Genomic DNA, 6000 nt, shown 5'->3' on the forward strand with positions numbered 1-6000 from the left:
TAGGGAGACAAAACAATTCCTTTCCTTCTCTAGCTGGGGACCAAGGACAAATGATTCAAATTGCAGGCCCAAGAACATAAACAATGGCAGAATGAAGAGAGAAAAACAAGAAAGGACTTCATAACCTAAAGCTGTAATTGGACAATTAACTCCAATATGCAAATGGACCAGAATTTATAAAAGTGAGAGACCAGTTGTGCATTTCGTGACCATTTTGGTTCATCTTGGGTGTAGCCCTTGCTGGGCTCATGTGCTGCCCAAGGTGGATCCACTGAGGCCTTTTAACAAATCCCTACTTTATTCTTTAACTCTGTTCTAGATCAGTCTTCACAAGGCATCAGCTGAGACAGCCACTCTAGACTTTATAACTTTTCATTCAGACTAACAGGCACTTAATGGCACAATTCCATAGAATCATGGTTTGGATTGTGTCCTAGGGTGACTTTATGATGCTTGTAGCCCCAGTGGTCTGTCCTGTTTATGCTGGATATTGAGTTTTGCACATTTAAGATTGGTTCCAAGAGCAAAGGGGGAGAAGAGCATAGTTTGTTTTCAGAAGCTGCACTTGCTCCCCCACATCCTGCTCCTGGACTGTGCTGTCTGCAGCACAGACATGTGGGAGAGACCTCTCCTTTCCTTTTTAGTTTGTTTATTTTTAGCTAGCTGAGGCAGAGAAGTTCCCTGGACTGTGGTTTTTCTTTTTCTTGGAACTATTCTGCCCTTTTCTGGACTGAAAACCCAATAAAACACCAGGAGGTCATACCTGTGGCCCACTGGGGCCCAGGACGTGGCATTTCCAGCACAGGAGGGACTGATAAGAGACTGAGTGAGCCAAGCTACCCCTCACAACAAGGACTTTCTGAATTTGCCATCTCTTCAGAACAGCAAGAGGTTTCATTGCTTAATATTATTCATTTTTTATGTCTGTGAATACTTCGCTTGTTAAATAAACAGGTTTTTCCACCTTCCTCTGAGGAAATCTTTTCCCAAACCAGTTGGAGGAAGGGCTGCTTCAATCTGTTTTCTAGAGGGACCCCTAGGAAGTTTCCTCTCAAATTTGCCCTGAACTAGAACAGGTTGTAAGGGACCTTAAAGATTACCTAGTTCCAACACCCATTCCAACCCAAATTTATCCAGCCAGCTCCCTGTGCCCCCTTCCTGAGGGCACACTCTGTGGGCTGCATGGGCCAGGCAGATCAGGGTGAGCAGAGCAGATGCAGAAATCCCTTTTCATCCCGGAAAACAGGGACAAGAAACAGAGAAAGTATTTTATTTGTAAAGGAATGCTTCCTAACCCCTCAGTTTTCTAGCAAGCTGCTGAGCAGAGCACAGGCACTTGCTATTTTGTATTTATTACACTTTGCAGTGCTGGGAAGCTTTGGAGGGGTAGGATGCCATCTGCTGCTCCAGTGGGTTACTTGCTCCCTCCTCATTCCTTCACAGTGGGCAGCTCCCACTAAAAGGAGAAATTTGAAATATATTCAGAACATTTGTGAAGTGAAAATTTTTCCATCCATAAAAAAATACACTCTCAGATAATAGAAAATGGAATGAAGGGTTTAATCTCACAAGCGCTGGCTCAGTTATGGAGAAAAGTTTGTGCAATGAACAAGGCATCCTAGAGAAGACACAATATTTACCCACAGACCAGCTTGCCAAGAAGATTGGATTTTGTATGATTTCCAGTTTACTGCCAAGAATTGCTGTTAATTCTGCCAGCACCCATCCCATTACCACAGAAACAATCACCTCCACATCTGTGATGGCCTGTGACCCTGAGATATGGCCCCAGCATGGCTTCCTAAAGCCTGTAGAGTGAAGAACAAATTAAAACACCCCATCAGCTCTCAAGGACTGGAACTTAAACCTGCAAGCAAGCTCTATTAAGTCCAGTAATAGACACCAGTCATACTCAGCCACACAATGGAAGTAAAAGGGGATGAATAGCACTCCATCAGCTCCGGCACTCCAGAAGTAATAAGCATCATGCTGGGCTCACTGCACTGACTAATCCATAATTTATTTGGCTTCATAAATATCAAAACATACCACAGCTGTTAGTACTTCAGTGCAAACCCTGCAAATATTGCTTCAATTATTCAAGAGCTCATTGCAGGAGCCAGTCGAGTGCTCCGAAGGTGCAATTACAGAAGGTATCTATTGCTTGGGAGCCTCAGCAGAGCAGTTGTCACCCAGGCCCCTGAGGCAGTTGGTACAGGGAGTGCTGGGAGCACCAACAATAACAGAACAAAATTGCCTTTCCCTCAAAAATAGCCTAAAGCCTTGAGCCCCCCACAGGAAGGCATGCAGGAGCTTGGTGGCAGCACTCAGAGGGGTTGTGTGTGGTCCCTGAGAGCCTTCAGAGACATGTCAGCTTCAGCATCTCCCTCTGTGGGCTGCACAAATGGTCATTAAACCAACAATCCCAGAGCTTGCACTCCCAAATTCACCCTTCATGCAGGACAGGACCCTCCATGCAAACAGAGCCAGAACTGAATGATCAAGTCCAGCAGACCAAGTCACATCTCCACCAAGGAACCTTGTGACCATGTTCACAGGGGTGTGAGGATGAGGGAAGAGACCAGGATCTGACTCCATGTTTCAGAAGGCTTGATTTATTATTTTATGATATATAGTACATTAAAACTATACTAAAAGAATAGAAGAAAGGATTTCATCAGAAGGCTGGCTAAGAATAGAATAGCAAAGAATGATAACAAAGGTTTGTGGCTCGGCTCTCTGTCCAAGCCAGCTGACTGTGATTGGCCATTAATTAGAAACATCCAACATGGGCCAATCCCAGATCCACCTGTTGCATTCCACAGCAGCAGATAACCATTGTTTACATTTTGTTCCAGAGGTCTCTCAACTTCTCAGGAGGAAAACTCCTAAGGAAAGGATTTTCCATAGAAAATATCTGTGACAGAACCCCCACCTGAAGCCACCCTAGGCTTTTCCTCCTGAAGATATCTCCCTCTCCCAATGGTGTTTGAGTGCCAGAGACAGGACCAGAGGCTGTGTCCAGCTGCTGGTTGGTTTGAGGTCAGGGTTACAGTGACCAGATGGGACAGTGGCATCAGCTTCCACCGCTGTCCATGCCCCCCTCCTCTGGGGTCCATACATCAATACTGTTCTGTTTAAAGCCACGTTTCAGGCTGAACCATGTGGAAGTTGCTAGTTGTGTCCTGTGGGCCAATACATTTCTCCTCTGAAAATAAAAAATTAAAGGTTGGTTTCATTTTTTATTTCTTTCCTGTTCCTTCCTCCTGCAAAGAAATGGGGAAAGGGAAGTCCCAGGAGGGGCCAGCAACCATCAGGGGCTCAGCCCTGCACACAGCCTCGATGCACCCATGGGTTTAGGATCCCCACATCCTCCATGAAACAACACAAAGGATTTTATCTGGATTTGATATTAGATATCCTGGCCAATGCCTGCAATGCCTTCAGTTAAGCAAGAAGGAGAAAGTCAAAATGCAAGTGTGACCAGACTTACAGAAAATCTCATTTGAGGATATGAAGCCTGACTTCTAAAGTAAACTCAAATTTAATTTCATGTCCAGGTACTGGAGACCTGCTGACCCGGTTTGGTCTACCCCTTTGCTCCAGAAGTGGGAAGCTGCTTTCCTGCATGTCCAAAGGTTTTAATGGGGTTGTTTTTCTGATCTTTAATGGGACCAGAGCAAACTTCTGATGTTTCAACATGGCCAGAGCTGTCAAAAAGCCACCCAGGACTCCAAAGCCCAACTCTGCTTTATTTTTTTAACAGACAACCTCCTGGTCCCACCACTTTTTCAAAACAACAACTACAGAAAAACCCCTTTGAATCTAGTATTTCTATTAAAGGGTTTGCTGGAGCACAGCAGGACTTTTTTCTGCAGCGAGGGGAAGGGCAGCACAGCAGGGAAGGGCTCCTGCAAGTGAACAGCATGAAAATTTCATGCAAATTTCCCACCAGGGCCTCTGGAATAAAGCTCCAGATTTCCCTGCCCTTAATGAATAAATCACTCAGCTCATTAGTGGAGTCCCTGGCAAGAGGGCAGCAAGCATCACCTTTGTTGCTGAGCTGACCAAAGGATTGACATGACCAGGGATAAATATTGCTCTTAAATGGTGCTGATGAAGCCATGAAAACCGTGTTAGCTCATAATCTCACACACAGAGAAGCAATGTGCAGATAATTGAGATATAAGTGCTGCTCAGGCACCAACTTCAGAGATGGTTTTTCCTCCCTTAGTAGGCAAACAAGCCATTTCAAAAGCAGTGAAGCTCTTTAATGTATGTCTGGAGGGGCTTTTGCAAAGCAGCAGAAACAAAGGGGCTCTGAAAAAGGTCCCTTTATAGAAATATGTATCTGTCAATGTGTATGAGCTGCTGGGGCAGATGTGCTGCAAGAGAGGTGCTTTGGTCAGTGACCTGTGCACAGATGTGTCCTGGGGAGCTGTGCAAGGCCAGTAGCTCAAGTATTTCCCATAAAACACATCCCAAGAATGTCACACAGCCCTGTCTGAGCTGGGCCCATGCTGCAGGAAACTCCACAGACAGGGCCAGTGATGCTACACAGAGCAGGAGTGAATCACTGAAAGGGGAATTCTGTCACCCCTCTGATGCCCATTAGGGTATCCAATTACATCTGGCTCTCCCTCCAGCTCTGCCTTCTCCCTCCTTCCTCTTTAATAAAACAAAAAGTAAACTTTCTGGAGCTCTGTTGTCATCTTATTGCAGGGGTTCCATACAGTTGTCTCCTTATCACAAAAGTTTGAGATCTTCTTGGTGTTTCTCATGGACATCTCCTCAGAGCACTGAGTCTTTCTTCCTCACAAAGCAGCCACTGACTCTAGTTTCTTCTCAACACCACCCCACTCTTTTAGAGCATCTTCTTCTCACTGGTTGTAGCTGTGGCCTGTTAAAGTCAGGCCTGTTCCAAATCTTTGATAATTGGCCCAGCTGCAACTCCTTAGGGGTAAGATAAGTTTCTACACGATCTTTATTTTCTTATATTCCATCCCCCTACAGAGCTCACCCACATTACAGAACATCTAGGTGTCTTATTCTCCTAATCAGGCAATTTGGATGTGGCAGCAAGAGTTCCATTTCCAAATCCAGCCTTGGCTCCACGCATGTCACATGAGCTCAGTCCTTGCATGGGTCTGTGAGCAGAGGGAGTAGCAGCATCAGTGGTGCTGGTTCAATGTCACCATCACATTCTCTGAAAAATCCCTTCGCCAGGATTTCTTCTCCTGGGAAGCTGAGAAGCCTCAGAGAAAAAGGAAAACAATAATTATCTGATCTGCTTCTCCTTTGTTTTGCTTCTTTGGAATGTAGTTTGGACATTGTTTACCAGCTGGTCATTGTTTCATTGGTTCCATGTGAATTGTTTGACTTAACGAGCAATCACAGCCAGCTGTGGAAGCAGTCACGACTTTTTCATTATCTTTTAGCCTTCTGTCTGTATCCTTTCTCTATTCTTTAGTGTAGTTTAATATAAAATATATAATATAATATATAAAATATAAAATATAAAATAAAATATAATATAATGTAAAAATATAATATAATATAATATAATATAATATAATATAATATAATATAATATAATATTATATTATATTATATTATATTATATTATATTGAAATTATTAAATTACAATATAATATATAATTATATAAAATATAAAAATAATATAAAATATTTAAATATTTTAAAATAAAAATATAATATTAGATATAGTAAATATAAAATAAAATACTATAATAACTATAAAAATATAATATATCATATCATATCATAATAAATTAGCCTTCTAAGAACATGGAGTCAGATTCTCAATTCCTCCTTCATCCTGGGGACCCAGCAAATACCACAGTTCAAGAGCAGAGCTCTGGTGCTCCTGGATGTGAATGTGCCTGGCTCTCCCAAAGAGCGGGCAGACACATGACGTGTCCAAGAAAGCATCCAGCATATTCCCAGGCATGAAGGAAGTGCCAGTGTTGAAGCAAAAA

The sequence above is a fragment of the Melozone crissalis genome, unplaced genomic scaffold (assembly GCF_028551555.1).
Source record: "Melozone crissalis strain CALT ecotype California unplaced genomic scaffold, PUWL_Pcris_2 ptg000016l_1, whole genome shotgun sequence".
Lineage (NCBI taxonomy): Eukaryota > Metazoa > Chordata > Aves > Passeriformes > Passerellidae > Melozone > Melozone crissalis.